The sequence below is a fragment of the Ochotona princeps genome, chromosome 10 (genome assembly GCF_030435755.1).
Source record: "Ochotona princeps isolate mOchPri1 chromosome 10, mOchPri1.hap1, whole genome shotgun sequence".
In the NCBI taxonomy this organism is placed as follows: Eukaryota; Metazoa; Chordata; class Mammalia; order Lagomorpha; family Ochotonidae; genus Ochotona; species Ochotona princeps.
Window position 1 is genome coordinate 12,558,214 of NC_080841.1, and position 15,326 is coordinate 12,573,539.

At 44.8% G+C, this 15,326-nt stretch overlaps 1 protein-coding gene and 1 pseudogene across 2 annotated transcripts in view; both read left to right on the forward strand.

Annotated features, from left to right (window-relative positions):
- The window catches only part of CAMSAP2 (calmodulin regulated spectrin associated protein family member 2), a 101,749-nt gene that overhangs the window by 28,152 nt on the left and 58,271 nt on the right, over positions 1-15,326 (forward strand). The gene's annotated exons all lie outside the window — the stretch shown is intronic.
- Positions 13,357-14,929, forward strand: LOC105942304 (serine/threonine-protein kinase RIO3-like; annotated as a pseudogene).

Here is a 15,326-nt window from a genome sequence, read left to right on the forward strand (position 1 = left end):
GAGCTGGTCAGGAGCCAAAAGCTTCTTTCAGGTCTTCCACGCAGGTGAAAGGTCCCCAGGTTTTGAGCCGTCCTCTTTTGCTTTCCCAGGCCACAATCAGGGAGCTGAATGGGAAGCAGGAACACAAACCGGAACCCATATGGGATCCAGGTGCGTGCAAGGCAAGGACTTTAGCCACCAGGCTACCATGCTGGGCCCTTACATTGCTTTTAAAGAAACTTTCTGAGGGAGTGGTGTGGTGGTGTTGCAGGTTAATTCTTTACCTGTTAGCGCTGGTGTCCCATATGGTCATCTGTTCATGTCCTGAGTCCAGATGGGAGACCCGGAAGAAGCTCTGGCCTTGGATTGGCTTAGCTTGCGGCCGTTGTGACCATTTGGGGAGTGAACCAGCAGATGAAGACCTCTCTTTTTTTCTCTGTAAATCTGGTTTTCAAATAAAAATAAATAAATACTTTTGAGACTCTAATGTTTTATGTTAAAATGGCTTTACAGACAAGTTTTGAGAAACAGAGCTATAGTTTTTTAATTATACAGGTGTTAAAATGCCCACTTCCTGTGTCTACGTGCCTGAGTTCAAGGCTGAGCTCCTTGCCCAGTACCAGCTCCCTGCTGTGTACAACCAGTGCTCCCTGCCACCCCTGGGAGCCCTGGACTGAGTTCTCTGCTGCTGACGTCAGCCTGCCTAACCCTGGCTAGCGGACGTAAAGCACGAATGTAGGCAGGATCCATTTGCTCTCCATCTCTGTGGGTGTGCTTCTACATAGTCAGCCCTGCAATGTGTATTGAGTGCAGATAGCCTAGAGGTGATGTGAAGTATATGGAAGGATGTGCGCGGGTGATATACAGACACGATGCCATTGATGGAGGACTCACATAGTCACAGACTTGGGTGTCCATGGACCTGATCCTCCCTTTATTCCAGGAGACAGTTCTGCAGTTCTGGATCCCCGAAACGTCTGTCACACTAATACTGTCAATCCGTGGAAATGTTTGATGCCTTATTCCAGTGTTCCTAACACTCAGTTGTGCTTTTCCCCTCTTTACCTAGGACTTGGCAGTAGGTGGGTGATGGCAAGGTGGAAGGAAGTAGGAATGGTGTGCTCTCTGGAAATATGGGTCATTTGTTCGCAGTTTTGATTATTTTACCCAGGATTTTTTTAGGTATTTAGTTCCTTCTGATCCTATCTCACAGGCCATGTTTATTTCACATACTGCGAAAATAGCTGTAACAGGTAAATAGGATGATGTTTGGCATAGGATAAGGCCTGGTTCTGATAAAGTCTGGGGCATGGGAATTTCTTGATAGTAGTCATTTTCAGTTGTCATTTTGCTGGATACACAAAAGGTGCTGAGAACTGAGAAGCTGATTTGAGGAACACTGTGTTGTGTCTTTTAACGTCCTGATTCTTTTTGGCAGCTATTCTTAGGGATTCCCATGGTGCCACCATCTGTTGGAACTCAGTATAATTTACACATGTAGAGTTGTTTGTTTTTTTTTTTTTTTTTAAGCTTCCCCCTGTTTAAGAAGATCCAACGTCAGAGGAAAGGGATTATATAAATATAGTGCTAAATAGTAAGAGATGAGATGTTAAATTCTGGTTTTATGAGTATAACTTGTCTTGGAAGAATTATTTTAAATTCTCATAGCTAATGGTGAATAGGGCTTTCTTCAAGTGCAAAGTCAAAGCTCAACTTTTGGTTTCCTATTCCCATATCTAATTAGAATTTCATGTTTCTAGCATGAAACATGAAACTATATATAGTTTGGTTACAAACTCATATTATCTTCTAATGTCTTATACCATATTTGTAATCACTTATTTAGAATCCTAATTTTACTTTTTCATGGAAATGACTTGGTGAGTGGTACTTATTTTACTAGATCTCAGAAGAACCTTTTATAATAAAACTGAATTGAGTATTTAGTCACTAATTCAGTTTATATAAGGAACTTCTGCATTGTACTTTATATAAAAATAATTGAGAAGGGTTTCTGTCGTTGTCTCTAATTTGGTTATAGACATCTAGCCAAATTGTAATGCATATGTTTTAGGACTATAGAGACACAAACGTTGATTCTGTTTTGAGTTTTGGAGAATATGAAAGAAATTTATCACATAGGAAAGTATGGGCTAGGTTGTAATGCATTATCTATGTTTTCAAAAAGTTAATGGAAAATGTGGTTTTGGGAAGAACTGTACCAGTCCCTATTTTTAATTTTTTTCTCTGTTTTCCTTTTTTTTTTTTTTAATTTATTTTTATTACAATGTCAGATATACAGAGAGGAGGAGAGACAGAGAGGAAGATCTTCTGTCCGATGAATCACTCCCCAAGTGAGTGCAACGGCTGGTGCTGTGCCGATCCGGAGCCAGGAGCCAGGAACTTCCTCCAGGTCTCCCACACAGGTGCAGGGTCCCAAAGCTTTGGGCTGTCCTCGACTGCTTTCCCAGGTCACAAGCAGGAAGCTGGATGGGAAGTGGAGCTGCTGAGATTAGAACCGGTGCCCATATGGGATCCTGTCGCATTCAGGGCGAGGACTTTAGCCGCTAGGCCCTGTTTTTACTTGTTTTAAGAAGTATTTTTTTGGAAAGGCAAATTTACAGAGAGGCAAAAGATCTTCCATCCACTGATTCATCTCCAATGGCAGCAACGCCAAAACTGAGCTGATCTGAAGCCAAGAACAGGAGCTTTTTCTGGATCTCCCACATGTGTTAAGAGTCTCAACCAGTGCCCAGAATGGTGGGATACTGGCGCTTGATGGAGAGGATTATCCAATCGAACCACAGTGCTGGGCCCCATGACTGACTACTAAAAGCTGGGGAGAAACAGTTCCTTCAGTTTACTTAAGAGTTACGGGATCAGGTCTGGGATCACCTCAGATGATCTTTGTTTGGGGATCCCTCCAACTGAACTGCTGATCTCAGAACCCCAACCATGAAGAGACTATGTAAGCCAGTCTATTCTGAATAGATTTCATTGTGATTGGAATGGCGAGGTTGGTAGCAATTCAGAACTGTTGAACTATCACAACTGCTTGAGCAGGATCCTTGGAGCGCACCTCATATGGGGACCTGGGATGGGTGGGAGACTAGGTGGGGCTTTTCCCTTTATTTCTCCCCTGATCCCAGATACGGGGGGGGGGGGAAATGGTGATACTAGTATGAAAACAATGGTCTTACCCACTTTCCTGTAACCCTTGGCTTTTTGTACCCTAAGTAACTAAGTAAGATTATTTAAAAATAAATAAATAAATAAAGTAAAATGAAAAAAAATATTCTGTTCTGGGCCCAGTGCAGTACCCTACTGGTTAAAGTCCTCACCTTGCATGTTCCAGGATCCCATATGGGCACTGGTTCTAATCTCTACTGCTCCACTTCCTTCCCATCCAGCTCCCAGCTTGTGGCCTGAGAAAGCAGTCAAGGACAACCCAAAGCTTTGGGACCCTGCACTCGCACGGGAGATGCAGAAGAAGCTCCTGTCTCCTGGGTTTGGATTGGCTCAGCTCCTGCCATTGTGGCCACTTGGGGAGTGAACCAGTGGATATAAGATCTTTGTCTCTTTCTTTCCGCAAATCTGACTTTCCAATTAAAAAATTAAATAAATCTTTTAACAATTCCCTTCCTATCCTGTATTTTTTTTTTTAAGATTTATTCATTTTATTACATCCAGATATACACAGAGGAGAGACAGAGAGGAAGATCTTCCGTCCGATGATTCACTCCCCAAGTGAGCCGCACGGGCCGATGCGCACCGATCCGAAGCCGGGAACTTGGAACCTCTTCCAGGTCTCCCACGTGGGTGCAGTGTCCCAATGCATTGGGCCGTCCTCAACTGCTTTCCCAGGCCACAAGCAGGGAGCTGGATGGGAAGTGGAGCTGCCGGGATTAGAACCGGCGCCCACATGGGATCCCAGGGCTTTCAAGGCGAGGACTTCAGCCGCTAGGCCACGCCGCCGGGCCCCTATCCTGTATTCTTCCCGATACATTTTAAGCATGTTCAAAATAATCATGGTTCTAAAAAGGGAAAAGCTTTTTCAGCTTAACCTTGAGCTGACATTTCTAAGCTTTTTTCTTTTGATGAGAGATATAAGCAATATTTATTCCAAGTTCTTTTTTTCCTTTTAGTACCTGTTGAAAAAGATAATTATATCAAAGTGAAAGTGGGTCCCTGTGTGCAGAGAACTGAAGTAAGACTGATACACGTTTTGTGGAATATTCAGTGCTTTAGTTAATGTTGTATACTTACCATGAGGAGTGATGAATATGCAGCTATTTAGTAGAGTCTTAATCAGTGTTTGTGTGCTATTCATTGGTGGTCTGGTATATCACCTCTGCCCTAAAGATACTCTTGGAAGATGTTAGGTGAGAGGCCAGGTAAGATTGAAAGAGCTGCAATGTGGAAATGGGTTGGGCCTGAAGGTGCACATCTGTGGGTGTTTCGTAAGGGAGGAGCAAAATCAGGTGTTCTTCATAAATGTCAATTTTTGTGTGGTCTAGGTGATAGTATTCCTATTTTACAGTCAAGGAAACTGATCTAAAACTCAACCCAAAGGGTGAGCTAATTGGCGAAAGACAAACAAGCAACAAATGATGATGCTAGGATTTAAGTTATTGCCTTCTGACTCCAAAGCCCATGTTTATTATACATACACATACCTCTCCTACTCTTAGTAACACAAATTAATACTTTGCTATTTATAAACTGATTAGCAGAATGTAAAGCATGGATGCATTATTGTTATTTTTGTTTCGTTTTGTTTTTAAAGATTTCTTTATTTTTATTGGAAAGACAGATATACAGAGAGGAGAAGAGACAGAGAGGAAGATCTTCCGTCCACTGGTTCACTCCCCAAGCGGCCACAACGGCTGGAGCCAAGCTGATCAGAAGCCAGGAGCCTCTGCCAGGTCTCCCACGTGGGTGCAAGATCCCAAAGCCTTGGGCTGTCCTCGACCACCCCCCACAAGCAAGAAATGGGAAGGGAAGTGGGGTTGCTGGGACATGAACTGGCACCCACATGGGATTCTGGCTCATTCAAGGTAAAGACGTTAACTTCTACTCTAGAAGAGGCTCCGGGCCCTGTTGTTATTTTTTTTTTAACAAAACAAATAGGGCAATTGTTTTTTGTTTGTTTGTTTTGTTTTATATATTTTGGTTGTTTTACTTCTTATTTTCTTGTGTTTTTTTTTTTTAAGAATTATTTTAAAAATTTATTTTTATTGGAAATTCAGATTTACAGAGGAGGAGAGACAGAGAAGATCTTCCACCCGTTGATTCACTCCCCAACTGACTGCAATGGAAGGAACTGAGCCGGTTCAAAGCCAGGAGCCAGGAGCCTCTTCCAGGTCTCCCACAAAGGTGCAGGGTTCCAAGGCTTTGGGCCATCCTCTACTGCTTTCCCAGGCCACCAGCAGGGAGCTGGATGGGAAGTAGGTCCACCAGGACGTGAACCGGTGCCCATATAGGATCCTGGTGCTTACGAGGAGCAAGAACTTTTAGCCACTAAACTACTGCTCTGGGCTCTCTTATCTTGTTTTGATGAGTTAAGGAAAGTTTGTGAATGGATAAATTTAATGTATACTTGCCCAGTTCCTATGAAAGTGGTGAAGAAAAAAGACATAGTAGATCATGAGCCTAGGCTAGACCAGTTATTGACAGAGCAGAGATAAATCGCAGATTCTTTTCTTGTCCTGTAGGCAAATAGCCAGCCTTGGTTCTGGGAGACCAGCAGAGAGTATCAGCGTAAACTGTCAAAACAGGAAGAGGGTGTGCATCCCTGAAGGAGAAGATGTCAGAGGGAAGGAGGGTGGGGATCTCAGAAATGGGGGCCGAGGGAGAAGAGGGAACTGTTTGGGTCGCCGGGGTAAGGCACTCTTCTCACACAGGAGATACATCATTTGGTGATGGTTGAAATAAGAAGATGTAGCTTTACAAAATAGATTTGCTTTGCAAATTTAGTGAAAAAAATGTACTCAGGGATTCATTTTCACAATATTAGTTTAGACAAATAGGACATAATAACTGAATGTTATGTGAAATAAAAGTGATTATGATGTTCAGTTTATTAAAATCTTATTCTTAAGGAGAATTCATGTTATCATTGATCTGGTTTTAAAGATTATTTATTTGAAAGGCCGAGTTACAAAGAGATCGATCTTCTCCCCACAGGGCTGTGAGGGCTACAACAGCTGGTGTCTTAGCCAGGGGCAAGGACTTCCTGCAGGTCTCTAACATGGGTGCAGGTTCCCAAACACTTGTGCCCTCCTCAGCTGCTTTCCCATGTGCGTTAGAGAGAGCTGGGACAGAAATGGAGCAGACAGGTTGCAAACTGGTGCCCATTTGGGACGCCAGAGACACAGGCAGAAGCTATACTTACTACGCCATGGCACTGGCCCCATGTTCTTTCTTGATAACACTTTACTGCTTTTTATATTGAACTAATTATTATGACTAGTACGTAGGGATCAATAAATAGAATGTTAGTTTCTGATCATAGAGCTGTTTTAGACAGATTGGGATGGTGAACAGTTACTTCCTCAGAGCTGCCATCTACAATTCCAAATCTGCTCTTGGCCATTTGTGAATTGGTCTGAGGGCCAAGCTGTGACAAACCAGGTGGGCTGTTTAGATTGTTTGCCGAGAATCCGAAAATCTGAGTGAGGGAGAACCCTTTCTTAGAGAGCCAGTGCTCTGGGGAGAAGCCCGTGACTTCCCGATGCTGAGGTCTAGACCTGCTCCTTCCAGTGCTTCCTGGGCTTGGTTCTTCAGCTACTTGCTACACGCTGTAACTGCTGCATAGTCCCATAGGAAGTCCCAGTTAGTGCTTGAAATACCAAAATTAATCCAACTGAGTAGAATTTTGCTTACTATTAAGAGAACTATGTCTAAACATTAAAGACAAAGCCACCCACTGACATTTTCCCCCTCCAAGATGAAGACAGAGTTAGCTAAAGATAAATAATTCTTTTCACTTAAAAATTGTTTTTAAGATTTAAAAAATTTTTTGTTTGAAAGGAATAGAGAGAAGGAGAGGAAAGAGAGGCAGAGAGCGGAGTCTCCCTGCTGGTTCACTTCTCAGATAGCCAGAAGAGCCAGAAATGAGCTGATCTGAAGCCAGGAGCTTCCTCCTGGGTCTCCCATTGGAAAGTAGGGTCCCAAGGACTTGAGACATTCTCCACTGCTTTCCCTGAATGCTCTCCCAAGCCAGAAGCAGGATGGTTGAGAAGTGGAGCAGCCAGAACATGAGTGGCATCCATAGGGGATGCTAGTGCCTCAAAAGAAGCTTAGCCTTCTGTGCCATGGGGCTGGCCCCCTTTAAAACTATTTCAGGATTTATTTATCTTTATTTGAGAGGCAGACTTTCAGAGAGGCAGAGAATTTCCATCCACTCGTTTATTCTCCAAACGGCCGGAACAACCAGACTGAGCCAGGAGCCTGCAACTTACTCTAGGTCTCTCACATGGATGCAGGTACCCACAGACTTGGGCCATCTTCCACTGCTTTCCCAGGCTTTTAACAAGGAACTGGATTGGGAGTGGAGCGACCAGGCTGGTGCCTGTATGGGATATCAGCATCATAGGCAGAAACTTTTTTTTTTTTATTGTATTTTTGACAATCTTTACATAGTTAATTAGGATAAAAAGGTTCAAGGGCTACAGGAAAATGGGTAAGATAATTATTTCCATATTGTTTCCATATTGTTTTCATGTATCTGAGGTAAAGAGGGTATTGAGGGAGTAGCGCAACCCAGCCTCCCACCCACCCCAGGTCCTGGATGTAGGGCATGCTCTGAGATTCCTGCTCAGGTGGTCCCGGTAGTTCACCAGTTATGAATCGCTGCCAATCTTGCTACTCCAAGCACGATGAGGTCACTGAAGAATCCACTGATTGACAGTCCATCATAGAGTCTCCATTTGCCCAGTATTTCGCTGCCAACATATAGCTGAGGTGGTTGATTGACTTGTTCTGTCTTCCGTCTTTTCTTGGTTAGGGTTCTGAGTCTGGCAGTTCGATTGGGAGATCCCCAAAGAAACTTTGTCTGAGGTGTTCCCAAACCAGATTCTTGTATGTACTAGCAAGTACAGGGCCCGGCATAGGCCATCGCCCCGATCATCTGGTGGTTGCAATTGCTGGGTTGGTTCTGCCTTCAGCCCCGACTTCCACTGAAACCAATGGGTGTTGCAGTCCAGCCTGGTTCTGCCCAGCACATACTCGGCCCTCACATAAACCAGAGGGAGCTGCAGCCTAGTCAGAGCACCCCACAATAACCCCCACCAGGCCCGCCCCCTACTCTGTTTTGCCAGTATGTGTAGCAGACTAGTCCAGTCTGTCCCACATCCCATTCGGCTCTCGTACATGTCAATGGGTATTGAAGCTTAGTTCCATCTAATCAGCTCCGCTATCCAGCCCTCACGGATGTTGTTGGGTGCCTCTCTGTCTAGCCACCCCAGCCCCTGTCCTAGTTTTCGTGCCCTCCCGTGGTAATGGTAACCCAAGAGGGAGGAGCCCACCATTTCCCTCCCAGGCCTCTCCCACTCCTGAATTATGCATTCTCCAGGTGGTTCTGTGATTTGACTTGACAGAATCAGCCCCCAGTGCCAGCTTCTGCCAGCTGATGCTGTGGCTAAGCCCAAACAACTCTCACCCACTCCAATTTTGTTTGCACCAATAGGAATAATCCGCCCAGCCTGACCCCTCCCTGATCTAGTCCACATGAGGCGCACAGGTGTTGTAGCCCTGCTTAATCTGGTCTGCCCCCATCCCAGCTCACGCTCCCCAGTGGGAGTAGCTGTCCAGTAAGAGAACCCCCCTGTGATCCCCCTGCCAGCTTCGCCCCCTCCTTTCCTGATTCTTACGCGTGCTGATTGGGCGCTGCAGTCACATCCAGTACAGGCGACCTCAACTTGGCATTCCATATTGTGCACTGGTTTTTGTCACGACCAAACCTGGCTCAACCCACACTCTGTTCTGGTGTTCGGATTTGCCAGTGGATCGTGTGAACTGATTCAGCCTGGTCTGCCCCCGACCCAATGCCAAATGTATGCCAGTGGGTAACTTTCCATGGCCTGTTCTGGGCTGTTTCCTATCATGTTTGTTGCGCTTACCTGCCAGGTCTGTGTACTACCAGAGGAGTTGCCCAGACTCCTCCATCAGAACCTCTCCTCCCAATGCCAGATTTTGTGCATATCAGGGGGTCCATGAGCCAGCCCTACTCAGTTCACCTCCTGTACTAGCAGGAACAGTGGCTTTTCTTGACTGGCCTTCTACCCTGGTCTTCCAGGACACCAGACGGTGTTGAAGTCTGGCCTGGCTCGGTACGTCCAGTCCCAGTCCACACTTGTATAGGCGGAAACTTAACCTTACTGTGTCACAGCACCAGCTCCAGAGGTGTAGTTTCAAAGCTGAAGGAGACCCTGCCAGTCAATATGGAGAACTGTCTAATAACCTAGATTGAAAAACAGACAGAGTAGCATATCCCTTCAGCACCATGATAGTCACAGCCAAAGCAAACAATATTGAAGGAAAAGGCAAGACTCAGCTAAGATTTTGAATTGACTGCTAGCTGTGGGTTGTTTAAGTGATTCAAGTATTGATATTCATTACATAATGTGCCTGGTGAGTCTGTAGGTGCTGATGTGAAGACAGCGGAAACATTTTTAGAAATTCTAGGTAAGCTGCTTGTGAATAAAGATTACTTGCCAGAGTTATTCCTCAGTACAGATGAAAACTTATGTTCTGGAAATAGACGCCCAGTGGAGTTCTTCCATTACGGAGCCAATTCAGTGCTAGACACGAAGACTTTCTGAAGACCAAACAGCCTTGCGTGGAGGCATTGTGGCAGGTTATGGATTGAGCCCCTTTGTTATGAGGCACAGTGAGAGCCCAGGTATAGCACTAGGCACACGCTGCCAGGAATGAGTCTGCAATGATTCAGCACCACTGCAAAGATGCCCTGCTGAATTACTGTGCCAGTGAAATGGATGGCTGTGGAAAATACCCACCAATTTTTTTTTTAAAGATTTATTTTACTTTTTTGAAAGTCAGATATACAGAGAGGAGGGGAAGCAGAAAGATCTTCTATCCATGACTCAGTGGCCAAGTAGCCGCAACAGCTGAAGCCGAGCCGATCCAAAGCCAGGAGCCGTTCTCTACTGCTTTCCCAGGGCGCACGCAGGGAGCTGGATGGGAAGTGGAGCAGGCGGGACATGAAGTAGTGCACATACGTGATTGCAATGCGTTCAGGCAACAGTTTAGCCACCACACCAGGCCCTTGCTTTTAATTGATGAGGCAGATAGTTCGGAAAATCTTTGGATAGTTTGACATCTTGTAATTGCAATTCTGTTCATTACCACTTTTCTGTAAATAAATCTTTTCTTCCCACCTTTAATTGTCTTTATTTCATACCTTTGCTATCCATGTGACTAAAGAATTACAAGAATATTGCTGGAGAAAGCCTGAATATGCAAGGAAAATTAATTTTTTGTTTTTCTTTTGTTAAATGACATATGAGATTGTCTACCAAAATTATAATGGTGCAATTTTATTTTTTTTAAAGATTTATTTATTTTGGGCCCGGCGGCGTGGTCTAGCGGCTAAAGTCCTCGCCTTGAAAGCCCCGGGATCCCATATGGGCGCCGGTTCTAATCCCGGCAGCTCCACTTCCCATCCAGCTCCCTGCTTGTGGCCTGGGAAAGCAGTCGAGGACAGCCCAATGCTTTGGGACACTGCACCCGCGTGGGAGACCCGGAAGAGGTTCCAGGTTCCCGGCATCGGATTGGCGCGCACCGGCCCATTGCGGCTCACTTGGGGAGTGAATCATCGGACGGAAGATCTTCCTCTCTGTCTCTCCTCCTCTGTGTATATCTGGCTGTAATAAAATGAATAAAATCTTTAAAAAAAAAAAAAAAAAAAGATTTATTTATTTTATTACAAAGTCAGATATAAAGAGAGGAGGAGAGACAGAGAGGAAGATCTTCCATCCAGTGATTCACTCCCGAAGTGAGCCGCAACGGTTGGTGCGCGCCGATCCGAAGCTGGGAACCAGGAACCTCTTCCGGGTCTCCCACGCGGGTGCAAGGTCCCAAAGCCTTGGGCTGTCCTCAACTGCTTTCCCAGGCCACAGGCAGGGAACTGGATGGGAAGTGGAGCTGCCGGGATTAGAACCAGCGCCCATATGGGATCCCGGGGCGTTCAAGGTGAAGACTTTACCCACAAGGCCACGCCGCCGGGCCCTAATGGTGCAATTTTAAACTGGCAATACTTGTCAACTATTTGCAACATCCATACTAAGAGTTAAAATGTGATAGGCTTTTTGTTGTTTTTACAGGCAGGGAGAAAAAGAGCACCCATTTACCAGTGCACTCTCCAAATGTTTGCAACAACTTGGACTGGGCCAGACTGGATCCTAGAGCCAGCTCAGTCTGACAGGAGTGGCAGGAACTCAAGCATTCCATCACTGGCTGCCAGCCAGCGGCTAGGTTAGTCTTGAGCCAGGAGCTGGGAACTCAGTGCAGCTCTCCCATATGAGTGCAAGGACCCAGTAACTTGAGCCATCACTGCTGCCTCTCTTGGTCTGCACTGGCAGGAAGCTGAGACTGGGAGCCAGCACCAGGCATTGAACCCATACACTCTAAAGGGACATGGGTGTCTTACCACTAGTGCAAATGCGTACGCCTTGACAGCTTTTTAATCGTTTTATATTTTTGTCAACAGGTTGAATAGTTGAGACCTTTATTATGAGTAGATGTGTTTCTTCAAAATTATCACAACTCATATTTTCTTAATTTGGGGCAAGGAAAATACCTGCTTCAGCTGACAAGCATCTGATGTAGCGCACCGGCCCATATATTCAAACTGTTTTCAAGCAAACATGCATCTTCCTGCCAGTTTCCTAGTGAAGTAACTCCCAGCTTTTTCCCTCACAGCAGTAGCTTTCTGGGCACTGGTCAGCATCTGGATGGTGTAGGCAATGAGCCTATGGCTTAGCTGAAGTTTGATCTTCCACCTGTACAGCCACAGCTGTCTGCCTGCCAGGGACTGGGCCAGACTGGAGCCAGGTACTCTTTGTAGGTCTCGCCTTTATACCTCTGGGCATTCCTGTCTACAGCATGGATCTGGAAGGCAGCGCCTGACTTCTAGATATTCATAGGTTGGAAGATGGGTGTTTATACTTCTTTTCTGTTTTGAGTGCCTGCCAAAGCTATATTCAATTCTTGTGAAACCTGTTACTTTTCTTAAACTAGGAATCATCTTTATCCTTAATGGAAATCTGGGATGGCTAGGGAAATACCAAGATCTCCTTTTTCTCCTTTTCATGCACAGTACATAGGAAATGAAGCCTGACTAGTTGCCAGAGATAATTAAGGAAACAGGACTGGGTCACAGCATTGTGTGGTTCAACTTTTTTTCCTACTGATAAATTTAGTGCTGGCAGGCATATTTTTAATATACACCAAAAAATTTGCTGACTTCATTTCAGAATATATATATATATATATATATATATATATATATATATATATATATACACACACACACACACATATGCTAGTACTTTCCTGATAGTGAATTTTTTTTTAAAGATTTATTCATTTTTATTACAGCCAGATATACACAGAGAAGGAGAGACAGAGAGGAAGATCTTCCATCCAGTGATTCACTCCCCAAGTGAGCTGCAACAGGCTGACGCGCGCCGATCCGAAGCCGGGAACCAGGAACCTCTTCCAGGTCTCCCACGCGGGTGCAGGGTCCCAATGCATTGGGCCGTCCTCGACTGCTTTCCCAGGCCACAAGCAGGGAGCTGGATGGGAAGTGGAGCTGCTGGGATTAGAACCGGCGCCCATATGGGATCCTGGGGCTTTCAAGGCGAGGACTTTAGCCGTTATGCCACGCCGCCGGGCCCCCTGATAGTGAATTTTGCATAAAATATATTTTATATAACTTGCTTTAGATTTTTGAGGTTTGAAATAAAGTTTTTTGGCTCAGGACCAAATAAGCCTGGAAAACTTTCAGATCTGTAAAACTATGAAACACAAGCATACTTTGAAATACAACATATGTGACTGGTTACAATATACTAGGAATGTCATAATGATTTGTAAATAGAAGAGCTTAGCTGATCATTTTACATTGTTGGCATTATGTAGCAATAATCATGTTGAGTGGTGGTCAGTCAGCTTGAGGTGCCATAAATAAACTCATAAAAATATATTTTGTCTGGGTCACTGTGGTTTGGAAGGTACTTATGTTTTGCGCTTAATTGTTAATTTGTTGACCATAATCATCTACTTCAGTACGCTCTTCTTAAAACCCATATTTTGCCGAATGTGGCGGCCACCGCTGCCATCTGTCGCCTTAGCTCCGGCACCGGCCACAAGTCACATCTGTCTCCTCGACAGAGCCTGCTTCCCACCCTGCCGCCTCTCTGCTCTGTTCTCGTCGCAGCCTTCTCCCATGGATCCTGTTGGAGTGGCATCGCCTGAGCCAGGGCCAGCAGCAGCCTGGGGCTCCAGCAAGTGTCCATGGGCCACACCTCAAAATACAGCATCCTGTTCTTTGGCTGACGTCATGAGCAAACAGCTGGCTAAAGAACTGCAGTTAGAAGAAGAAGCTGCTGCTTTTCCTGAAGTTGCTGCTGCTGATGGACCATTTGTCTCTGGAGAAAATGTTGACACCTCCAGTGATCTAATGCTACAGATGCTACAGATAGAATTTGACAGAGAATATGACGCACAGCTGAGGCATGAAGAAAAGAAGTTCAATGGAGATAGCAAAGTTTCTGTCTCTTTTGAAAATTATCGAAAAGTGCATCCTTATGAAGACAGTGACAGCTCTGAAGACGAGGTTGAATGGCAGGACATGCGTGATGATCCCTACAGACCAGCAAAACCAGTTCCCACTCCCAAAAAGGGCTTTATTGGAAAAGGAAAAGGCATCACTACTAAACACGATGAGGTTGTGTGTGGGAGAAAGAACACAGCAAGATGGAAAATTTTGCGCCTGGCTTTCAGGTTGGAGATGGAATTGGAATGGATTTGAAACTATCTAACCACGTTTTCAATGCCCTGAAACAGCATGCCTACTCTGAGGAGCGCCGGAGCGCCCACGTGCATGAAAAGAAGGAGCATTCTACCGCGGAAAAAGCAGTTGATCCTAAGACATGTCTACTTATATATAAAATGATCAACTCTGGAATGTTGGAGGCAATCACTGGCTGTATTAGTACAGGAAAGGAATCTGTTGTCTTCCATGCCTATGGCGGGAGCATGGAGGAAGAGAAGGAAGATTGTAAAACTATACCCACAGAATGTGCCATCAAGGTATTTAAAACAACCCCTTAATGAATTTAATAATCATGACAAATATATTAAAGATGATTTCAGGTTTAAAGATAGCTTCAGTAAACTAAATCCACGTAAGATAATCTGCATGTGGGCAGAAAAAGAAATGCACAATCTCACCAGAATGCAGAGAGCTGGAATTCCTTGTCCAACAGTTGTACTGCTCAAGAAGCACATTTTAGTTATGTCTTTTATTGGCCAAGATCAAGTTCCAGCCCCTAAATTAAAAGAAGTAAAGCTCAGTAGTGAAGAATTGAAAGATGCTTATTACCAAACTCTTCATTTGATGCAGCAGCTGTATAATGAGTGCACTCTTGTCCATGCTGACTTCAGCGAGTACAACATGCTGTGGCATGCCGGGAAGGTCTGATTGATTGACGTCAGTCAGTCGGTAGAGCCAACCCATCCTCATGGCTTGGAATTCCTATTCCGGGACTGCAGGAATGTCTCCCAGTTTTTCCAGAAAGGAGGAGTGAAAGAAGCTCTAGGTGAACGAGAACTCTTCAATGGTGTTTCAGGCTTAAACATCTCGGCAGATAACGATGTGGATTTCTTAAAACCCATATTTTATGATCTTGGTGGATACTGTTGATTTTTTTTTTTCCCCTTGCATGTCTTTAGTGCTATTAACAACTCCATCCTTAATGAGTCAGGCCAGGCACATTAAAGGCAGTATTACAGAAATCTCCTAAATTAATTTCTTAAATCTTTAATTGATAGAACATTGGAGAAAGCATAACAATAATTGATTACACTAAAGTTCACAGATTAGATTTTATTTATGGGCCTGGCACGGTAGCCTAGCAGCTAAAGTCCTCACTTTGCACATGCTGGGATCCCATATGGGCACTGGTTTGTGTCCTGGCTGCTCCACTTCTCATCCAGCTTCCTGATTGTGGCATGGGAAAGCAGTCAAGGATGGCCAAAAGCCTTGGGACCCTGCACCTGCCCATGGGATACTCAGAAGAGGCTCCTGGCTCCTGGTTTTG